A 24,815-nucleotide genomic window follows, 5' to 3' on the forward strand; every position below is an offset into this window, starting at 1 on the left:
GGGTCTTGGTCTTTCTTCTCTCCTCTGCTCCTGACTTGTTCCCTGCAGCTGACTCACTTCCTGCATCTGATCCTCTGCATCTGACCCTGATCTTAGTTGGTGCCCACCTTATATACACCCTCTATGTGTGAGCTCAGGTGACCAGCACCCAATGAGCTCCTATCTTTACCCAGGCTGCTCCCCCTATCTGCCCCTACACTACATGGGATGTACCACCCCCCTCCCACTCCAGCCAGGAACAGACTCGGTCGTACCTGCACATTTCTAAGTGGGAGTACCGTCGGCCTGTTCCCCGGAAATGGGATGTGTGTAGTGCATGCAGCCTACCGAGCTCAGTTCCACACTCCATCCTTGCCCGGGAGTGGAATATCACACCTCTGGATTGAGGTGCAATACCCCTGTAGCAGCCGAATCCTCAGGGTGCTACACATGCAGAAATGCATGTGAGGAACGCTTCACATCCGCATGTCCCTGGCAGGAAAACGCATGTACAATCCGCATGCGTTTTTTTTCTGCCGGGGAGATGCAGAAACGCTCAGGAAAACATCCTGAGCATTTCTGCATCGTGCGCACATAGCCTAATACTTCCTGACTGTATATTACATGTAATATCTGTAGTGGATACACATAACACAAGTGTGTGTGAACCCGGCCTAAACCTGGTCACGCCAGGCGGGCGGTGCAGCCCAGCACACCGCCTCCACTATGAGACAGCTCTCTGCTATGTGGACTAGGAGAGTGTAGGAAATCCTGTCACTGGTGTGAGAGTGCTGGGAGGGGAGCAGTGAGGGAGGGAGAGAGAGAGAGAGGGGAGGGAAGATTTACCTCAGCTCACACTACACAACACACAGACAGAACAGAAAGTCAGGAGGGGACGTCGCCCAGTGGCTGCTGCTGCTGCTGCTATACAGAGGTGGGTGCCTGGGCGAGCTGGCTGCTGGCTGCTATGTGCATGGCTTGTGCTGGTTGCTGGGTGTGGTGTTTCTGCATTTACCCATTGCTGTCTTGTGTCTGAGGGAGTGCGGCCACAAGAGTGAGGCCCCAGTGCTCTGAAAAGTTACACTGCGAATTTATGTACTGCCATAGTGATACCATACCGCACAGAGCAGTGTGCACTGCCATAGTGATACCATACCGCACACAGCAGTGTGCACTGCCATAGTGATACCATACCGCACACAGCAGTGTGCACTGCCATAGTGATAGCATACCGCACACAGCAGTGTGTACTGCCATAGTGATACCATACCGCACACAGCACTGTGCACTGCCATAGTGATACCATACCGCACACAGCAGTGTGTACTGCCATAGTGATACCATACCGCACACAGCACTGTGCACTGCCATAGTGATACCATACCGCACACAGCACTGTGCACTGCCATAGTGATACCATACCGCACACAGCACTGTGCACTGCCATAGTGATACCATACCGCACACCGCAGTGTGCACTGCCATAGTGATACCATACCGCACACAGCAGTGTGTACTGCCATAGTGATACCATACCGCACACAGCAGTGTGCACTGCCATAGTGATACCATACCGCACACAGCAGTGTGTACTGCCATAGTGATACCATACCGCACACAGCACTGTGCACTGCCATAGTGATACCATACCGCACACAGCAGTGTATACTGCCATAGTGATACCATACCGCACACAGCACTGTGCACTGCCATAGTGATACCATACCGCACACAGCACTGTGCACTGCCATAGTGATACCATACCGCACACAGCAGTGTGTACTGCCATAGTGATACCATACCGCACACAGCACTGTGCACTGCCATAGTGATACCATACCGCACACAGCACTGTGCACTGCCATAGTGATACCATACCGCACACAGCAGTGTGTACTGCCATAGTGATACCATACCGCACACAGCACTGTGCACTGCCATAGTGATACCATACCGCACACAGCAGTGTGTACTGCCATAGTGATACCATACCGCACACAGCAGTGTGTACTGCCATAGTGATACCATACCGCACACAGCAGTGTGTACTGCCATAGTGATACCATACCGCACACAGCACTGTGCACTGCCATAGTGATACCATACCGCACACAGCACTGTGCACTGCCATAGTGATACCATACCGCACACAGCAGTGTGTACTGCCATAGTGATACCATACCGCACACAGCAGTGTGCACTGCCATAGTGATACCATACCGCACACAGCAGTGTGTACTGCCATAGTGATACCATACCGCACACAGCACTGTGTACTGCCATAGTGATACCATACCGCACACAGCACTGTGTACTGCCATAGTGATACCATACCGCACACAGCACTGTGCACTGCCATAGTGATACCATACCGCACACAGCAGTGTGTACTGCCATAGTGATACCATACCGCACACAGCACTGTGTACTGCCATAGTGATACCATACCGCACACAGCACTGTGCACTGCCATAGTGATACCATACCGCACACAGCACTGTGCACTGCCATAGTGATACCATACCGCACACAGCACTGTGCACTGCCATAGTGATACCATACCGCACACAGCAGTGTGTACTGCCATAGTGATACCATACCGCACACAGCAGTGTGTACTGCCATAGTGATACCATACCGCACACAGCACTGTGTACTGCCATAGTGATACCATATCGCACACAGCACTGTGTACTGCCATAGTGATACCATACCGCACACAGCACTGTGCACTGCCATAGTGATACCATACCGCACACAGCACTGTGTACTGCCATAGTGATACCATACCGCACACAGCACTGTGCACTGCCATAGTGATACCATACCGCGCACAGTGGTGTGTGCTGAGCATGTGGTGTGTATACGAATAAATATATACTTACAAATGCTGCATGTATACAGTATTTACTATGGGGGAAACCCTGCACACAGTAGTGTGCCCTGTGCATGTGTTGTATATATGTATAAATAAGCTGCATGTATACAGTATTCACTATGGGGATAATACCACGCTCAGCAGTGTGTCCTGGGCATGCAGGGGTATATACTTATACATGTATGCTCCATGTTTATATAGTAGTTTACTATGGGGCTTGGCTAAGGCATTATTGATTTAAGGTTTGGCCTATTCTGGTCTTTCCTGTGTATTGTGTACACATCATATATTTATATACAAGGCAAATGGAAATGTTTGTTAAATGCTTCTGTGGTTTTATATGGAGTTGTCCTCCAGGATACAATAATTAATGTCCATGCACCCGAGCTTTGGATGTGCCCACACTTTAAAGAACTGCAGGACCTCCTGTATGTTATAAAGCATTTTTCCAGTTCTCTAAGGACTTAGGACCCATTCACACATCAGTTTCCCCTAAAAAAAACAACAAAGCCTCTTTTTCTCTCACATGACGTCTGTTTTGCTTTTATTTCCCTTCCTTTTATTCATCTGGTTTTTTTTTGGTTTTTTTTTATAAACTGAAGGAGGTTAGGATTTGTTCACATCACATTGATCTAATTTTCAAGAGTCTTGTAAGGCAATTTGAGTCTGAAGCCAAAAAAACAAGCAAAAATCGAATGGACCTACCGACGTATCCATTCACAATAATAAGGCAGGCAAAGCACTTTGTGCTTTGTTTGCCCTCCATTCTGAGAGGGTCTGCTTTCTTTATTTTAGGCGTCCACACTTTTGTATCTGTTTAAAAACAGAGGTCAGCTCTGAAAGAGGCCAGAAGTATAAAGTAGTTCCATCTAAGGACCATCAGAATTGTATTTTCAGGCCACGGCCCCACTATCAGTATTTGGTCAGTATTTTTTCTCAGGAGTGGAAGCCAAAACCAGGAGTGGGTGATAAATGCAGAATTGGTGACTTGTTTCTACCTTTTCTGTGATTGTTCCTCACCTGGTTTTGGCTTCCACTCCTGAGAAAAAATACGAATCAAATACCGACAGTGGGGCCGTGGCCTTAGAAGTTCATACTGAAGCCTCTGATGAAATGTAGACTGTGTACTCAATGTGATATGAACCCAGCCTAAATTGAACTGTTCTTTTTTCTGTTGTCTGTTTACAATTGATCTTTTACAAACAGACGGCAAACCAAGTCATTCCAGACTAATCTAATTTCCTGCTATGATGGAATCACTGATTGGGTGGATTAGGGAAATGCAGGAGATATAGTATATCTCGACTTCAGCAAACCATTTGATAAAGTATCTCATACTATCCTTATTGAAAAAATTAGCAAGTATGGGATTGACAAGGTCAAGGTTAGATGGATTCATAACTGGCTCAGTGATCGTACTCAGAGTGGTAATAAATGGTTGCACATCCAATTGGAAGAGTGTTTCAAGGGGGTTACTACAAGGCACTTTCCTGGCCCCAGTGTTGTTCAACATTTTTATAAATGATCTAGATAAGGGAACTGAAGGTAAACTAATTAAATTTGCAGAGGATGCAAAGCTAGGAGGGATGGCTAACACTTGAGAAGACAGAGAAAGGATTCAGAAGGATCTAGATAACCTTGAACAATGGGCAACGACTAATGGAATGGTATTTAACTGAGAAATGCAAGATTCTACATCTGGGCAAGAAAAACTAAAATGATATCTACAGAATTGGAGGAATAGAACTAAGCAACAGTACATGTGAAAAAGACTTGGGTATACTAATAGATCACAGACTGCACGTGAGTCAACAGTGTGATGCAGCAGCAAAAAAGGCAAACACAATTCTGGGTTGCATTAACAGAAGCATAGAGTCTAGATCACGTGAAGTAATTATCCCCCTCTACTCCTCCTTGGTCAGACCTCATCTAGAATACTGTGTCCAGTTCTGGCCACCACATTTTTAAAAACAGAAAAGAAAACTGGTACATGTTCAGAGGAACGGTTAAAGGATCTGGGAATGTTTAGCTTGCAAAAGAGAAGGCTAAGAGGAGACTTAATAGATGTCTACAGATATCTGAAGGGATGTCACACTGTAGAGGGATCAGCTTTATTTTCATTTGTCCCTAGAAACACGAGAAGCAATTTAATGAAACTGAATGGGAGAAGATACAGATTAGATATTAGGAAAAATTTTTGACAGTGAGGGTGATCAATGAGTGGAACAGGCGGCCACGAGAGGTGGTGAGTTCTCCTTCAATGGAAGTCTTCAAATAGAGGCTGGACAGACATCTGTCTGAGATGATCTAGTGAATCCTGCTTTGAGCAGGGGGCTGGACACTGTGGCCCAGGAGGTTCCTTCTAGATGGCAGGCTGCATTGTTGCATGACGCGACTATACAGCCTGCCATCCAGCAGAGACACTGAGCTTACAGTGACGTGATAAAGTTGAGCGGGGTTCATATCCAATGAACGCCATTTACCTCACTGACGTCAATTCTCACGCTCGCAGTGCCGTCAGAAAAGTCAGCGGAGTTCAGAGTGGTGAATTTTTAGCTTGCAAAAAAGAAGACTGAGAGGAGACTTAATAGCTGTCTACAAATATGTCAAGGGCTGTCACATTGTAGAAGGATCATCTTTATTCTCATTTGCACAAGGAAAGACTAGAAGCAATGGGATGAAACTAAATGGGAGGAGACACAGATTAGATATTAGAAAAAACTTTTTGACAGTTAGGGTGATTAATGAGTGGAACAGGCTGCCACGAGAGGTGGTGAGTTCCCCTTCAATGGACGTCTTCAAACAGAGGCTGGACAGACATCTGTCTGAGATGATCTAGTGAATCCTGCTTTGAGCAGGGGGTTGGACCAGATGACCCAGGAGGTCCCTTCCAACTCTACCATTCTATGATTCTATGATTCTATGAGTACCGGACTACATCGTTACTCACTGGGCTTGGTGATGGCAGCAGAGCGGATGGCTCCTCTGGAATGGCCCATGTAAGTGCTGTGGGCCTCAGACAGTCAGTGGTTAGTTGTGAGGCTAGGGGCCTGGAATTTCTGATTCGCTGACCTGGGTGCTGGGCGCCGCCATTTCTTCACCGCGAGGCTTTGCGGCCTTTTCCTTTGTAAGCCCTGCCCCTCTCACGAGTGCGGGTGTTGGGACTGGCGCAGCAGTGGTGACGTTCGATTTCGGGCCTGGACAGGACCTCGCTTCAGTAACCCATTCTGACAGATTACACCTTATCCGAGCACGTTCGCACATCACCAGTTCTTAGGGATCATTTATATGTCCTTTTTTTTCTCATAAGTGATTTCAAACAGTGTTTTGGATCAGATTTTTGTACTTGTTTGGTCAGTGTATAGGTTTTTTTCTTCTGGAAAAAAAATCTTGTGGTTTCTCAAGCTCTTCTAACAAATATTCAGTGACAGAAATGACAACTCTAGTGTACAGTCTGAGGATTTCACGGACCCATAAACTTGAATGGGCAATTTTGATCAGTGACTTCATCTGCAAAGATAACAGATGTGTGAACAGCCCATGTATTGTACTAGGAACATGCCCTATCTGTAAAAAAACAACATGGCTCGAACATCACAGACGTCTGAATGAGGTCACAAACGTCTTAAGCAGATGGTTATGTTTGTCATCCGTATGCTGTATTTTTTTTCTACAGACATATTATACTCTAAGGCAGTGTCCCCCAACTCCAGTCCTCCAGAGCCACCAAAAGGACTTGTTTTCAGGATTTCCTTAGTATTGCACAGGTGATGGAATTACTGCATGTGCAGGTGATACATTTATCCTGAAAACATGCCTGTTGGTGTCTCTTGACCGGAGTTGACGACCACTGCCCTAAAGCCTCATCTAGACGTCCATGAGTCACATACATGTTCTATCCATGTGGCTGCTCACATGTCGTTCTTTTCTTTGGATCGGATGGTCTGGAGAAAATCACGGATAAGTCCGTTTTTGATTCGAGTCACTTATCAAAATTACCCATTCAAGTCTATGGGTCTATGAAAATCACAGGCAGCACAAGGATAGCATCAAGATGCAACAGTCTATGTTTTTACAAACTAGAAAACCGTTGACATATATAATAAAAAAAAAAAAAAAAAGGCATGTCCTACACTGGTTTGTTTTGCAGACAGAAGTCATATTTTTCTTTTTTCATTGCTTGGAAAAGTTGGGGAACGTATAGCACAGGGATGATAGAAAATGTTGAGACATGAAACACAAAATAGATGAATAACAAACAATCACACAGATGAAATATAATTGTTTTGTGAGCATGCACCTGTGAATAAAGCCTAAAATTTATGGCATAGTCATCAATATCAGATTGGTGGGGGTCAAACTCATGGCACTTTGTTGTTGTTGCTTAAGGCTCGCCATATGCGTTACATTATTATTCAGCCAGTAGCGATCTCTCTTGACTCCCCCGTACACAGCAATGCTCCTGTGTTCTGTCCCTGACAACCAAAAGGATCATATAATTGACTTCCAACGATTGAATATGTCTCTTCTCCGACACCGTCTGGTGGGGGGCAGTCAGGAGGCAATCAAGAATATTATGGTTGGCCGATGCGTTCAAAATAGATAGGTCCAGCTGACTTTTATCCAATGTGTATGGCCTCAACACTCAGGCAAGAACTGTGGTCTCTTCATTGCTTACATTGTCCGGTATACAAGAACACTGGGTCTGATTCATTAAAGCTTTCACACTTGGAATAGCACCTAAATATTGCAACATTTCACCCTAGTTTTTCCCAGCTCTGGGGCAGGACGGATGTGCGGTGGAGGCTTGATGCTACAACTCGTCTAATTCATGATGAGCTATGGCGTTCCGTACTCCAGAAATCTCACTCCGGTACCTGACTGGAGTAAGACTTCTAACGTAGCGAACAGGGCACATGCCACTCATCAGAAGCCCCATATTCATGAAGAGGCTTGCACTCCTTCATGAATCAGGAGTGTCTGACTCCAGCACGCCCCCTCATCAAAACTGATGTTAACAACGCTGGTCCTCATGAATTGGGCCTTATAATTTTAGTAGTTGATATCCTGGGTATTTTTGCCTTATCCAATTTTTCTTTCAATTAAACGGATATGTGACGCCTCTACTCGAAAGCCCTTTTCTTTACCCTGGGAGACGGGGGACTCTGAGTTGGGTCCTATGATGGAGAGATGGGGTGCAGCCGTGGCCCGGACCCGACCCGTGCTCAGGGCCGTCACATTAAAAGGATGGTGTGGGCTTATCCGGGTTGAGTGGCTGATTCCGACTACGCCACCTGTGGCACCTGGTGAAGGCCACCAGCGCCGCTGCAGTCCGCTGAGGCATGGTGGTATAGCGGCCAACGTTGTTACTACTCCCCACAGGCGGAGCAAGGCCTCAGGGCAGAGAGACAGGAAGACAGGGGTAGTAGTAGAGGAGTAAGGGCGCCGCGTCGTGCGGTGTGGCGCAGAATAAACAGTCCGGAGGCCATAGGGGTGAACTTCCAAGGCTTTACTCACATTCGAAATGGCAGAAGGAAGGCGACTCCCTGCTCCCCACGGAGTCCTGCGGTCACCAGGGACGGGGGTCCGACTACCTCTGAGCAAGTCCAGCATTCAATCAGGACCCCGCGCCAGAGTGTTCCTGAACTACAGACCGTATCCTTTCCTGTCTGTGTGTGTACATAGGCCGGGTCTCCCTCTGAGCTCCTCTCAGAACAAGGGCACGGGTGGCAGCTCCGCTCCGTCCGATACCCGGTGGGATCCTCAGGGCCTACCGGGCTTTCCTGACCAGGACATAGAGTAGCAAGGTCGGGTGTCGGGGGCCGGTACCCCCTCTTGCAGCCGGACTCCCTCTGAATATATCAGGTGGTGAGGACAGGTGGCGTGCGCCGCTCCGTCTGCATCCTCCCTGGGATCCATTTGCTATGGAGCTACACCCTTAAGCTCCGGGCCTTCTTGGTCGTGGTCCTTGACCGGGTTGAGACATTCCCCGTCTGCAAACTGCCCCTCGACCCAAGGCCAAGGTACGAGGGCTGTGTCCCCATCCGCTGCAGGCCCACACAGGATCCACTTTCAGGGTAGGAGTTCACAGTACATGACAGCCAGGCCAGTTGACTAACCAGGACCGTCAAAGAACTAGACTACAAGGACCAGCGAAAGACCACGAACCAAGATGGATTTTTATTAAATATGAAATTTACAGTGTCACTAAATTGTGAGTCCTCCACCCTCACCCACTAACTGGTTCCCCTAACTCTTGGTTCCCCAGTCTCCCTGTAACCAGGAGGGCAGCACCTAGTGCATTCTAGCCCCCTCTGGTGGAGAAATGTGGTGTTGGATGCAAAGGTTGTGTCCTGACCATCGCACTGTTCTTACCTCAGAGGAGGAACACTACACTCCATTAAAGAAGTGCAGCATCCCTGTGGCGGTCGAACCCTCAGAGGCGCCACAGATACACTAGGAAAGCTCCCAAGGTATACAGAAAATAGAAGTCTGCGTGGTATACTTTTTTAGTTTTTGGGATGCCACTGCATGATTGGGCATGTTGCATTTTAATATACCAAACAATTATTAATCTTTTATATAATGTCCATTTATGTACGCCTTATACACACTGTAAGTCAGTAAAGTAATGCTTCTAGATGAGACTATGCCTTTTTTAACTCCCTATATAAGCCTTTAGAAACAAAAATGCACAGTTCAACATTATTAAGGCTATTTTCACACACGTTGTGTTTTGCTGCGTATTTTACAGCAGATTTTTATGCAAATTTTCCGCAAACAAAAAGCAACATGTGTGAACAGAGAATTCTGGTTTCTCATAGACTTTGCTGGTACTGCCAGACACAGCTGGAAATTTGCATAAAAATCTGCTGCGAAATACGCAGCAAAACACAACGTGTGTGAACATAGCCTTAAAAAGCGCAGTTTGTTTGTTTTATTGAAATCCCATCCACCTTGTTTGAACGGTTAACGCAGCCAATTGACAACATTTTATAGAGCATTGACATATGTGCATTGTAAAAGAGAAGTCCTGTTATTTAGGGTGTGTTCACATAGTCCTGTATGCAGAGGCTTAGGCCTCATTCACACGTTTAGTTTTTTCATGTACAAGAAAAACTGACCCATTTACATTACAGATTTTCATCAGTTTTATTCACTAATGAGAAAAAAAAAGTTTCTCCACCTTCTATCAGTCAGTGAACAGCAGACAGCACACGGACCCACAGACTTGCATTGCTGATTTTGATCTGACACTCGGATCAATTTCGGACATGTCTCTGCAATTCTGCATGGACCCCTCAGTCTTAGGAAAAAATCTGAAATGTGAACAGCCCCATAGACTGTCATAGGTATAAGAGCTGAGAAAATCCATAGCGTATACTGAGCGGTGCTGTGGATTTCATGTCCCCAGCCTGACAATTTCTGCTGAGGACTTTTACTTTGGATTTCAAACAGTGGATTCTGTAATAAATCAGCAGCATTTTTGCTAGGACTTTTGTGGATTTTACCTCCTACAGATTCCCCATGATTGTCACATGTTTTATGAGGTGACTAGAAGAAAAATGACGGCACAATGTGGATCACCTTCAACTGTGAGCTCCTGACCCTAGAAGTCACAATTTCCAGTTACACATAATTGTGCCACTGCTTATGTAATCTCATTGAGAAATCGTGTGGATCATTAAACTGTTCTCAATGATGTTGTCATTTCATGACATGGAAAAAAATACTTGTGCTTTACTACATATTATGTGACTCACTTCTTGAAGTTTAAAAAGTGTTTCAAAACCACCTGAGTGTTGGAATGGATTATGACTAGTCAATTATTCCACGGCATACTTGTGTCCATATTATCAGCACAGGCACATGACTTGACTGCTGCTGAAGTCATTGCTTGTTTCCGGATTTCAGTATAACAGAATTGTGAATGGAAATTATCGCCAGTGTCCTTTTTAACGATTGTTAAAAAGATATGGACACTTTTGTACATGGGGGGGGGGGGGAAAGCTTATTACATTGGTTATCTTTGCTTATGTAAGCTTCAGTCTGCAGTTTTCATTCATTCCCAGAACCCTCTAATATGCAATTTGTAGCATGATCCAAGTATCGGGATTTTCTCTTTATGGGAGTGTCTCTCCCAGGAATATAGGTTGGATGTGAGATCACAGTGTGTAGAGAGGGGAAAGTATCAAAAGTTGTATGGAGTGAAGAGAAAACAGGCTATAAACAAGGAGAAAAGCACATGGAGAGGAAATGCGTTTATTAGAGCTATGCTGATACACAAAAGCAAGAGAAGAGAGCAGCACTCTAGAGGCCACTTAGGCCACGGTCAGTATTTGGTCAGTATTTCGCATCAGCATTTTTAAGCCAAAACCAGGAGTGAGTGAAAAGTGCACAAGTGGTGACGCGTTTCTATTATACTTTTCCTCTGATTGTTCCACTCTTGGTTTTGGCTTACAAATACTGATGTAAAATACCGTTATAGGAAGTTTCGCCCCCAGCAGTTCGCCCCTATCATTTCACCCCCGCACGTTTCGCCCCCGGACGTTTCGAACTGGGGGTGAGATGTGCGGGGGCAAAAGATCCTGGGGGCCAAATGCTGGGGTGAAATGTACCCGGGGGCGAACTGCTGGGGGCGAAACATCCAATTCCCGTAAAATACTGACTGTAGTACAGTTCTCTCCACCGATCACTACGTCAGGGTTTCTGTTGGAATCCCTGAAAAACTGTATTCCAGTGGGAACCTAGAAGAAGTTATTCTCTTCTCTCCAAGCACTGTGGGCACTGTCTATGCTGTGTACTGGCCTTAGGCTGGTTTCACACATCCGACTCTCACAGTCCATGTACAGACCACAATGTTTGGATGCCAGTCTCCTAACGTGAACAGAGTATGAGATTTGCTGCAAATCTGCAGCATTTCCAAAACAAAACCTTGGTGTACATTTACCGATGGTTTTTATGTGTAAATTTTTTGCTGGGGGCAATGAGTTTGGTGGAGACATACACAAAATTGCAGGAGATCATAATTTACTTTATATTATTTGAGGTTTTGTCCTACAAAATCGCATCACAGTAGGTTGCAACAAGAGTGGTGTATCTGGCACCCAGTCTACAATATTATGTCTAGTCGCAATAGATAAAACCTTATATTTTCCACTATAATAATGTCTTGTTTGTCCATAATAGTGGATCTGCCTGTGTATGAGGACAGTAAATAAACTGTTATAAAGAGGGATTGTTCATTGTACAGCCCAGCCAACACAAAACAATACGTGTCATTCTTGTTAGCAGTTCTTCTAATAATGACAGTACAATAGCAAAACTCTGTCAGAGGAAAGGAAAATCTTGTGATCATCCCCCACTGCGGCATCCTTAAAAGCTACGGACACTTTTGACATTGAAAAATATATATTTTTTCACGTCAGTGGTTACCTATAGTTAATAAAATTTCCCTAAGGCCTCCTTCACAGGTCAGTTTCTCCAGTATGTGTGGTGGCAGTTTTCACACGTACTGGAGACACTGCAAATGAATGGGTCTGCGCACATGTCAGTTTGTTTCCACGTACTGTGTGTCCGTGGGCAAAACATGCTGACATGTCCATTTTTTGACGCCACACGGGCTGCAAAACGTCCCACACTAATGACACACGGATAACATCCGTGTGTCATCAGTGTGACACGTACCGGCGCCTGGGAATCAGCGGTACAGTTCTCATCATTGTCCCCTGCTCACGCTGAGATCAGTGTAAAATTAAGAATAAAAAAAAAAACAATAATATTCCTTACCTGAGTCATTCTTCTTTGCTCTTCCATGGGAGAGGTTGCCTCAAGCACACAGTCACACAGATGGATTACGGCCTGGGACACTATGGATTCTTTCAACTTCGGATAGGTGAGGAATATTGTTTTTTTTCTTTATTCTTAATTTTGCACTTGTAGACAGCGGGGCTGAATACAACTCTCAACATTGTCCCTTGCTGACGCTGATCTCAGCATGAGCAGGAGACAATAATGAGACTTTTCTCCAGCACCTGGCGCTGGGGAACAGCGCAAACTATACCACTGTTTCCCAAGCGCCGATATGTGTGATACAGATGCAGCACATGGTTGCCACACTTATGCCACCAACGGACACTGATATCTGCGGTACTGGTTTTTCCCGTACCGGAAATATCAGGATGTGTGAAAGAGGCCTAAGTTGCAGTCTCCAATCTTCATTCATTTTCAAACGCCACTAATAAGCACTTTGCATTTTCATCCAAGTTAAAAAAAATTTCTTTTGTGGGAGTGTCCCTCCCTGTAATATAGGCTGGAAGTGAGATTTGTGTGTATCCAAAGTGATGCTGCCTTCATTATCCCATATATCAGCTCAGCTTTTATCCTACACTTACTTCTTCTTCACGTGCTTTACTCTTTATACATCTTGTATTCTTTGCCCTCCTCAAAGGCAGTCTGTTACCCCCAAAATGCCAATTAAACTGCATAAACTTTTATATAGGTGACATAGCCCCTCTAAAAATCACACAAGGCAAGCAGTGAGGGAGCAGTTGCACTTCCTCCCGATGTCAGTTATGTCCAATAGAGGGGACAATGAGGTGGCTGTTGATTGGCCATAGGGATCGCGTGGCATAACAATGTTACACAAGCTTCGGGAGAGTTGGTGCCGACACCACTGGAACGGCACAACAAATGATTATCAGTGTTATTATTTTATTTGGGGGAAACATAATGTTTAGCAAGGGGTAGTCCGAGTAGTGAACAACCCCTTTGACTTGATCTGTATATGCCTGGTATGGTTTTTATAGGGACTCTGTCTCCTACATAAATGCTTATGCGTCTTAATTGGCATTTTGGGGGAAGCAGACTACTTTTAACATATTACCCCTTTTCCAACAACTGAGTCAATGCTATAGAGAACTGTGTACAGCCCTCTCCCTACTGCTACATCTAACACTGAGAGAAGGGGAGAGCACAGAGCCACCAGAAGCTCTGATTGATTCTTATCAGTTTTGCAGAGCACTTGACTAGGTAAAGGACTTACAAACACTTTGCAGCAGTGAAACAAGACTACTTTGAAAGTTGCTTTTCTTTGCATTTAAGAAGCAGATGAGCAATTAATATATGTATATTTTTTTTTTACGAAGGTAAACGTAACCTTTGACATTTTAGAAAATAATACACTCGTTCTAGTGGTCATCTTTAAATCTGCTGCAGGGACCGGCATCCAAAATATCATCTCAGGTTCTCAATATTTGGAATATAATGGATTCAAGATGTGTAAATAAAGATCTGCGCAATAGCTGAGTGTCTATGTGACTTTATGTAAAGAAATGTAGACCATTCTAGATGTTGTCACACAACTTTTCTAATCTTATTAATAGTTAATCTGCCTAGTTATTAAGAAAATGCCGAAGGCAAGAACTAGTCACTGCCTCGCTGAGCAGGTGAAATCGTTGTCCGGTTACCCGGCACTGCCACCGATCTGCTGCTATTAGCTCAGGCAGAAGACTAATGTACAGTAAATATACTGCACTGTGAAGTTCCTTCAGTGTGTAGCGGCCGCTGCTGTGTACTTAAGAAAAACTTAAATTTTCTTGAATAGGCTATTGGGACACACACCCAAAACAGATCCTAGACCTCAAAACAAAGTTTGGAACATGGGCCCTCACTTTCCGTGTGTCATCATCTATAATACCAGTGTCTTAAGCTTGGTAACGACTGCTCTAGCTATTCTCTTGGCCTCAAATATACGACCATATGAAATATGAATACTCTGATGAGCATGAAACGGCTTCTTAGTATACAGTGTAATACTAATAGTAGCTTTTTATACCAGGAGGTGTATTAAAGTCATACTTTTCCACTCCTGATGCTTTGTAGAAGATATTTTTTAATATTTGTGAAGGCATTTTTGGCTTAATGACTATTTAAAAAAAAAAAAAAAAAGTAAGCAATCATTGTGTCATGCATTCTGCCTATCTGTACATGTGTACAGACAATATGATTATGATTCTGCCTCTGGGTGATAACCACTCCGGCTCCGGTCCCATAGGATAAACACCTCCTCTGGCACATTTGCACGTAGACTTTTTTCCACCAAGCAGTTTTGATGTTTTTCAAACCCCCCCAAAAAAAGAAAAAAATATTTAAAGGTAAGAAATATACTTTTCCTCCTTTCTTGGAACTAGCCCTTACAATTATAAAATGTGCCAATTGTGAAGAAATCTTCATCATTGCTTCTCTGTTTTATTTGATAATATAGGTTAACTTATTTTTAAGCCCTCCTAACAGTGCTTAGGGCCTCTTTTATATAAAGGGGTGATTTATTAAGAATCCTGATAAAATTGGTAAGGAAAAACTCTTTCACGACTATTATGTTATGATTTGCACCATTATTAGTATATGTCTTAGGCCACGGCCCCACTATCAGTATTTGGTCAGTATTTTTTCTCAGGAGTGGGAGCCAAAACCAGGTGAGGAACAATCAGAGAAAAGGTATAATAGAAACAAGTCACCAATTCTGCATTTATCACCCACTCCTGGTTTTGGCTCCCACTCCTGAGAAAAAATACTGACCAAATACTGATAGTGGGGCCGTGGCCTTATAAGCATCATGTGCGTTGCTTGTCAAGAGGCATGGCCCTGCTGGATAGGGGCATGGTTTGTCTGGAAAGGGGCATGGCCTTGATGGAGCTGAGCAAGATTTGTTGGAAAAAGGGGCTTGGCCCAATGTGTGACACACTGTGCACCAAAAATGCACTCAAATTTTTTGCACAAAGTCAACTAATATTTGGAATAAAATTTATCTAGACCGTCTTAAAATATGCCAGATTTGTCAAAGCGGCTTGAATTCCTATGATATTTCTAGTGAATTTTTTTTTCAAGACTATCTAAGTTTGCATCTTCTAAGAATTAGGCAATACTGTTAAATATGCCCCATCGGTGTGTCCTAAATCTAGACAGATCTAGATAGTTAGCAGTGGACTGGATGCACCAATTATATCACAGAGGTCCATGCTGGAATATATATGGAATCTGTCAGCAGGATTTCACATCCCAAACTAGAGTTATGGAAGATTTGAAGACTCTTCCATTCCAGCTCTATTCACCACCCAGAGCCGAGTCCTTTGCCTGAAGTCACACTGCATAGAGTTTGTCAGGCAGAGAAATGAGCTGGAGTGACAGAGGATTCAGATCCACACTAGCTCTTCAGCCTCGTTTGTACAGTAGTGTGAAAAAGTGTTTGCCCCCTTCCTGATTTCTTATTCTTTTCCATGTTTGTCACATTTAAATATTTCAGATCACAAAACAAATTTAAATATTAGACAAAGATAACACAAGTAAGCACAAAATGCAGTTTTTAATTGAAGGCCTTTATTATTAAGGGAAAAAGAAATCCAAAATACAGGGCTCTGTGTAAAAAAGTGATGCCCCCCCTCCCCATACAACATAAGTTAACTGTGGTTTATCACATCTTTGGGAAGCTGAGTTCAATTTCCCTAGTCACACACAGGCCTGATTACTGCCACACCAGTGCTCAGTCAAGAAATCACTTAAATAGGACCTGCCTGACAAAGTGAAGCAGGCCAAAATATCTTCTAAAGCTAGACATCATGCTGCGATCCAAAGAAATTCAGGGACAAATGAGAAACAAAGTAATTGAAATCTATCAGTCTGAAAAAGGTTATAAAGCCATTTCTAAAGCTTTGAGACTTCCACAAACCACAGTGAGAGCCATTATCCAGAAATGGAGAAAACATGGAACAGTGGGGAACCTTCCCAGAAGTGGCTGGCCAACCAAAGAGTGCAGTGGCAACTCATCCAAGAGGTCACAAAAGATGCCACAACAACATCCAAACGACTGCAGGGCTCACTTGCCTCAGTTAAGGTCAGTGTTCATGACTCCACTATAAGAAAGAGACTGGGCAAAAATGGCACGCATGGCAGAGTTCCAAGATGAAAACCACTGCTGAGCAAAAAAAACATAAAGGCTCATCTCAGTTTTGCCAGAAAACATCTTGATGATCACCAAGACTTTTGGGAGAATACTCTGTGGACTGACGAGACAAAAGTTGAACTTTTTGAAAGGTGTATGTCCCATTAAATCTGGCGTAAAAGTAAAACAGCATTTCAAAAAAGTGAAGTCATACCAACAGGAAAATATGGTGGTGGTAGTGTGAAGATCAGGGGCTGTTATGCTGCTTCAGGACCTGGAAGACTTGCTGTGGTAAATGGAACCATGAATTCTACTATCTACCAAAAAATCCTGATGGAGAATGTCCGGCCATCTGTTCGTGACCTCAAGCTTAAGCGCACTTGGGTTATGCGGCATGCAATGATCCAAAACACATCAGCAAGTCCACCTCTAAATGGCTTAAGAAAAACAAAATTAAGACTATGGAGTGACCTGGTCAAAGTCCTGACCTTAATCCGATTGAAATGCTATGACATGACCTTAAAAAGGCGATTCATGCTCGGAAGCTCTCCAATGTGGCTGAATTGCAATAATGTTGCAAAGATGAGTGGACCAAAATTCCTCCAGAGCGTTGCAAAAGATTCATTGCCAGTTATCACAAATGCTTGATTGCAGTTGTTGCTTCTAAGTGTGGCCCAACCACTTATTAGGTTTAGGGGGCAATCACTTTTTCACGCAGGGCCCTGTAGGTTTGGATTTATTTTTCCCTTAATAAGAAAGACCTTTTATTTCAAAATTGCACTTTGTGGTTACTTGTGTTATCGTTGTCTAATATTTAAATTTGTTTTGTGATCAGATCACTTCCTTTTCTTATTCTAATGTGGATTCACATTGAAATTGATACAAAGAAAACATTCTTTCATGATTTTATGATGAACTCATGGTTCACATGTCAAATTTCCATACAGGGAATTTCCAATTCCAATCTCTAATAAAATGGCCATTCAGAGTATTTCATTACACACTCTTTAAATAATTGTTCAGAAGTGTGTGTCCCATTCTTTTTTTCTAAAGCTGGATTTAGACTTCCTGATTCTTGTAAATGAGCGTTCCTAGGAAAGCTCATTTCCCAATAATTTGGCTGTGTAAATAGGCTGCCGAGCACCCAGTGAATGGGCAAAACAGTTTTCATGTCAAGTGAAATTATTTTGAAAGCAAGCTTAAAAATTATTGTTCTCGGCAGCACATTGTCCTGTATAAACTGGACATGTGCTGCCGAGAACAATGCTATTTTATCAGCATAGAACGATCTACTACTGATCGTTCTGTACGCATAGGAAATGCGGTCGGCCTGTCCGCCGAACAAGGAGCAATTTTTTAACGTCGCAAGTCGGGTGATGTAAACCCGCCCTAGGTATGACTCCTCATGTTGGCCTAGAAAAGTTATAATTATTTTATCACTTCTAATCTCCACTTTATGATCCCATTATGTCATAGTTATGAAACCCTATGAACAAGGAGATAATCAAAGTGATCACAAGCACCAGTAGTGATCAGAAGGTGATATTAAATATTAATCATGTGCAATTTTCTATCCTGACTGTTCTACTGCCAGCCGACGGTTGTGCCCATGTCATCTGCAGTACAGAAAATGATGAACTTTTAGGACATTGTGTTCTAGTTTTTGAAAGTTGCTTCCATGTAACATCTCTGCCACATCATACAGTGCCATGTGGTTCATTTGACCAGGGCAGATACTAGTTGCTTAGACCCAGGTGGATATAGGCAGGTACCCTGGGCACCATGTTGCTGTAGCGTAGGCTCTGAATCGCTGGTTGACCCCCGTAGGTTGCATAGGGCACGGAGCATGCATTCATTAGAAAGAGTCTGCACTTCCATTATTTTCCCAAAACGCTGTGTGATCTTTGGTGATGTACTAGACCTCAAGTATTAAGCATTGGTCCAGCAATTTGAGTCCAAGCTTTAACTACGGACCAGTCGACTTCAAGAAGGAAACAAAAGTTTTAATGTGACCTTGTAGAACCATGAAAAAGGAGCTGCCAATACTGATAGCCTCAGCCAAGTAATGGAGGTGCTGGAGACCAATGAGATCTAATGTCTGTCCGAGTTTGAGGTTGGCACGACTATGTATGGCACGGTGAGGTCGTGAAGTGGATAAAGGAGGGACCTCGATGTGATTGAATCTAGTAGGAAAGATGGAGTTGGAGTAAAGTTTATGAAGTGAGATATGTGTCAGTGACGTGCATGAGGTGAGCTGAGTTCATTGGACATGACCTCGGCTCATCTGGATGCCGTCACAGAGAGACACTGAGGAGCGCAAGCATGCCTGCTCTTCTCAGTGTCTGCGGCATGGCAAGCTGGATGGCAGCTTTCGGCTGCGATCCAGCCTGTCATGTCAATGTAGCAGAGCTGGAGCTGTCCTGGGAACCATGGAAAGGTAAGGATGATGTTGGTTTATTATTTTACTTTTATTGCAGAAGACATTGGCTTCATCTGGAATGGGCGTGATGGTAAGTATGGTTTAATTTAGAACAATAAAGAATTGTGTGTTTATTTCAATTAAAGGACTTTATTCTGGGTGTTTGTGTTTTTTTTAACTTTGACTATGGGGTTAGTAATGGGGGTGTCTTATAGACGCCTCTCCATTACTAACCTGGGCTTGATTTCAGCTGGCATTATAAGTTGACATCAACCCCAGCTCTATTACCCCACTGCCACCGCTACAGGGCAGTGGGAAGAGCGAGGCTAAGTGCCAGAATTGGCGCATCCTATGGATGCGCCATTTCTGGGGCGGCTGACGGCTGCTGTTTCTAGCCTGGGAGGGGGCCAATATTCATGGCACCCTTCCTGGGCTATTAATATCAGCCCCCAGCTGTCTGCCTAGCCTTTGCTAGCTATTAAAATAGGGGGACCCCACGTCATTTTTTTTGGGGTCCCCCATTTTTATAGCTAGTAAAGGCTAGGTATTCAGCTGGGGGCTGATATTAGTAGCCTGGGAAGCTCCGTGGGTATTACCCCCTTCCCAGGTTTCAAACATCTGCCCCAGCTGTCTGCTTAACCTCCGCTAGAGACTAAAATTACAGGGAAACCCCACGCCAATTTTTTTTTTAAATTAATCCTTTATTTTAACACTAAATGACAAGTACAGTAACCAACACTGTCACTGTACTTCATATATATGTGACTGACATGTTTCTATCTATCTAATCTATGTGTGAAGCTCTATTCTTTCTGTTCTAAATTGTCGGGTACCGGTGTATGCCTCTGCTGAATTGCCGGCTTTTCATGTAATACATTCTACATTATTCTTAGTTGTTTTCCTTCATGTAGAATTAACCTACAAGGAAAGAAAGGGTTTATTTTCATTCCGATATTTCTGTCCCATTGACTTGCATTGGTTTCCGATATCGGAAGGTATCGCTCAACACTACCCACGACAGATCTGCAACTTTCTGTCTATTCAATGCTATAAGTATTATTATTCCATGTTGGTCACATTGAATGGTTTCTGATCCTACATCTGCTTTTATTGACGACAAATGGTTTCTGAGGTCTTAAGGATTGGTTATCAATAATTTTTGTTGAAAAACAAAACAAAACTAAAAACAAAAAATACCTTGTGATCTGTGCATCTTGTAAGGGTTTTTGTGTTACATATCTCATGACAGATGCAGTTTTACCACATATTTTTGCATGTTTTCATGCGTGTAGTCATATTATGACACTGTAATGGGATATGTATTGTGTGGTATACAAGCATACACTTTAATTCAGATACACCTAAAAGCTTCTCCTGTATAAAAAACATAATTGCGTTGTAGCATAGGTAATTTTATTTTAATAGTAGTATTGCTCCGTGACGCCGGTCTCTCACATCACTTTTTTTTCTCTCATACATGAAAAATGGTAAGTGTTTTTTTTTTTTTGTGTTCTGGACCTATTTTTGATCTGTGTGTCAGTTAATAGAATCCTGAATAAATCCATTTTTCTCACATGAAAAAAAAATCTCTTCTGTTTTCCATTAAGATAGTAAAATTCTGACCTTTTTTTTTTTTTCACAGGCCATTGACTTGTCTTAGCAAGTTTTGGTCTGTAGAGCGAATGACTCATTCATCGTAATGGGTGTGTGATCTATCCACAAAAATAACGGATGGCACACTTACCAAAAAGACTGATGTGTCAAACCAGCCTAAAAGCATTGTTTCTAGGCAGACTAAATTATGATGGGTTCTTAGCATCCGGGATGCTTCGTACACTTTCACTGGATGACCATTTTGATAAAAAATGAAATATTGTTTGCACTTTCCTACCCTAGACCACCTATCCCCCCATCCTAAACCATATATTAATAAATTATAGAATTATTCAATATGAAGTGTTACCCAATAAAGTATCCCAGAGAATATTCAATTATTAAAGGATTTGTCAGCCATTATGATATTAATTGCTTATCCTTAGGGGCCACACGACCCTATTTTCTCTCATCCGAGAGAATCAGACCGGTTATGCTATTCACACTCTGATAAGAGTTCGATCAGCGTTATCACAGCGTGTTCTGATTTTTCGGATGAGGAGAAGATGGAGAGAAAAAAAATTCTCCATTCTGTTGGTCTGTGAAACACCGCACTTGGATGTGGTTTTTTTTGTTTTTTTTCTCGGTCAAACTCTGTCCGAGGGAAAAAAAATCAGACATGTGGACGGCCCCATAGAATAACATAGGTCCATGGGCTATTTGACGTGTTCTTGGATAGCGCTCGGACCGAAAATATGGTCGTCTGCACGAGCCCTTAGGATAGGTCATCAGTATTATACCAGTGGGGTTCTGACAATCAACACCCCCATGAACAGATATTTGCAGCTCCCGCATGGGATGGATATATATGGAGTCAGAAAAACCCAGTTCTTTCCCTGTGCAGTGGCCACTACTGAGATCCTCAGCTTGGCTCTCGCTAGAGGAGAGAAAAGCCCCTCAAAGAGGCAAACACAATGCCTACTGGTTTGTAATACAGACCCTTAGGGCCATTGCTCATTACTGGGTCCATATCCTTGGTTGTGGTGTGTTCTTGAGGGAACAGTCACACAACCTTATAACTTGGACGAGGATCGCAACGCAATGGTCGGACTGGCCATCTGCTCTCCTGACCCGTGCGTGACAGAAATATACATGCTGTCACGCTAAGCTCATCCGAGTTATGGACGGCCGTGTGACCCTTCCTTTAAGCCTTGTCCCTTCCTTTAAGCCTTGTCCCTTCCTTTAAGCCTTGTCCCTTCCTTTAAGCCTTGTCCCTTCCTTTAAGCCTTGACCCTTCATTTCTGCACAGTGATTTTCGTCCCCTAAATACAAAGTGATTAAGTATATCTTCCTCCTTACTTCCTTAACATTTTGCCAGCTGAAAATTGGAGACTGCGGGATTCAGGTTATGATAATTACAGAGAAAAGGTGCTGGAGTGATTTACCCTTTATCTACTGCCATGAAAAACATAACCTAAGCCAGCCAGACATTGTAATGAGCCAGCAATCTAATATACAGGGTGTGATGTATGATCCTGCTCTTACTTTTCAGTTTGAGTAAATAATGCAGATATACATCATCTGAAGAAACAAACCATTCAGGTTCTGGTGTTCACACACAGCATTTTTGCCGCGTTATTTTTTTCCTGCAGCCAAAACCAGCTCTCTTGAAATAAAAAACGCTGAGTGAAAAATGCCATTTTGCAGCATTTTCAGTGTTTTTGTCACTTTTTTTTGCTGCTTTTTTGGGAGCGGATTACTTGTGTGCTTTGTTGTGCTTTTGCAACATTTTTTTCTCCTCACTTTCTACCTTTGAAAAAACACTGAATTGACATCCTGCAGATTTCACAAATGCTGCATTTCATAAATTCAGTCAGGAAAATAAAAACAGGCGTGTGCGTGATATTTCTGAAATCTCATAGCTTTTGCTGGTTCTGTAAAAAGCCGCTTTTAATTTGCATAAAAAAAAGTTTCAAAAATCACTGCATGTGAACATAGGCTTACTCTGAGTCATCAGCTTTGAGGGTGGTTACCTCACATGATCATCAGTGCAGAAATATAGATTTGGGAGTCTTTACTGTAAGAAACTAAAAGTCCAGTACACATTTGATGGCTAACTCCTATCTCTCCCAATTCCCCCATACGCAGGACAGCCTGGCTCAGCTCCTATGTTCCCGGTGAGAGACGCAGCCAGACTCCACAGGCAGCGGCTTATCTTGTCACTGAACTAAATAACTGGGCATTAAAATTCAACAGGCCGGATCCTTCTCTCCCCCAACATCATCTAATACACATTAGACTAAAGTTGGCTGAACCAACCAATTTCAACATGATCAGCCTGACCCTCTAATGTGTGTGTAGGCCTCCCGACTCTCACCCGAGTCCTCCATAGATGGTTGGCCATTCCTGACGATGTCATTGGGTTTGGTCAACTTTAGTCTAATGTACTATATATGGAGATCTTATTGTATGTATAAGGTGTGGAATATCAAAGTGTAACTTTTCTCACCAGAAAAGTGAATTTTCTAACCTGGTATCGGTTTTTGAGACTTGGATGTGAAGTCTTAGAAATCCTTTCCTCATCTTTTAAATGGAATCAGTCAGCAGGTTTTTGAAATGTAACATGAGGTAAGGGCATATGACGCGCCCAGGGGATGGGGGGACGACTCTGTTCCCGGGCCTTGTTGTTGCCTGACCTTGGGGGATGTCGCGGTGGTCGGCTCCCGGGCCCGTACCCTGGGGTCACTCTTTAAAAGACAGGGGGGAAAGTTGAATGGGAAAGGGGAATGTTCGTGACGCCACCTGTGGTGTCTGGTGAGGATCACCAGCGCTGCGACAGTCCTCTGAGGCAGGTGTTCAGGCAGCTTAGTTGGTGCGGCTCCCCACAGGTGGAGCGGGGCCTCAGGGCAGCGTAGAAGAAGGATGCAGGACAGAGGGGACCCAGCCGGGTCAGAGGAAGGATAGAAGAATAGGCACACACACCGGAGTTCACTTCAGTACCTTTACTGTTGGTGTTTCTGGCACGGTCCAGGGTACTTCAAGGTGAAGGGTGCATATCAGGACTCTCCCCAGTGAGCAGGTGTGGGGCCTCCTGTTTCTTGCCTTTCCTTGATAAGTTTCTGACCTGCCTGGAGCTAGGCCCAACTTGGTCTCTGTCTTGCACCTGCTGACCTGGTGGTAGGGCCTTCTGTTGGAGATCACACTCCCTGGTCTCTTGGGCCTCCGTGACTCCTGACCCTGGTACGTAATCAGCTTTTGGTGTTCCTGGGACATATAGTTCGCCAGGGGTTCCAGTTGTTTCTGCTGGGTGTAAGGAATCCCTGCAGAAGCAGACCCGTTGTCCGGTAAAAGGTTTTTGGGGTGAGCGGGTAAAGATCCTCTGCCCCCTGTGTTACTCTCTTGCTTACTCCACTCTCCTTCGGCCACGCTCGGGGCCCTCACTAGGCTTCACACGGGCAGTAGGCCTCGCTACTCTTCACCGCTCTTTTGGCGTTGGCACGCCTTAGGCTCATTAATCTGAGCTCTCTGAGTCTGGACTGGACTTAATGAGCTCCACTGCAGGCTAGCTTCTGCAGGAGCTCCTCTCTGGCTGCAGCAGACTTCACACAGACTTCACTCTCTGTGGACTCCAGATTGAACTGCCTAGCTCCACCTTCCCTATTTATATCCCTAACGGGCTCCCTCTGCTGGTCTGAGGTGGAAGGTGGAGGTGTGTGAATGCTATGAGAGCCTCTTGTGGAGGAATCCGTCCATGCACCCCTCTGGGATCTGTGGCACCAATGCACAGCAGGGCGCCACACATAGAGCTTGATTCCTGTGATGGGCCACTTACTAGGCTGTGATTTGGGGTTTCAATAAAATCAGTGTTTTATCAGCAGAAGAGTATTACAGGAGTTGGTCCTCTTGTGCCTCATAGTCAACTGCTCTGTGTAACCCCGCCCCCACCACTGATTTTCAGTTTTCTGCCCATATACAGTGTACACAGAAAGCTGCCAATCCGTGGTGTG

At 44.0% G+C, this 24,815-nt stretch overlaps 1 protein-coding gene across 1 annotated transcript in view; it reads left to right on the top strand.

Moving 5' to 3' along the window:
* Positions 1–754: 754 nt before the first annotated feature.
* The window catches only part of CPNE3 (copine 3), a 74,754-nt gene continuing 50,693 nt past the window's right edge, over positions 755–24,815 (top strand). Inside the window, exon 1 of the mRNA XM_073679540.1 lies at positions 755–913. The gene's annotated coding sequence lies outside the window, so the exon portion shown is untranslated. The remainder of the gene's footprint in view (positions 914–24,815) is intronic.

The sequence above is a fragment of the Phyllobates terribilis genome, unplaced genomic scaffold, assembly GCF_046119375.1.
Source record: "Phyllobates terribilis strain yellow unplaced genomic scaffold, ASM4611937v1 Scaffold_4__5_contigs__length_816908805, whole genome shotgun sequence".
Classification (NCBI taxonomy): Eukaryota; Metazoa; Chordata; class Amphibia; order Anura; family Dendrobatidae; genus Phyllobates; species Phyllobates terribilis.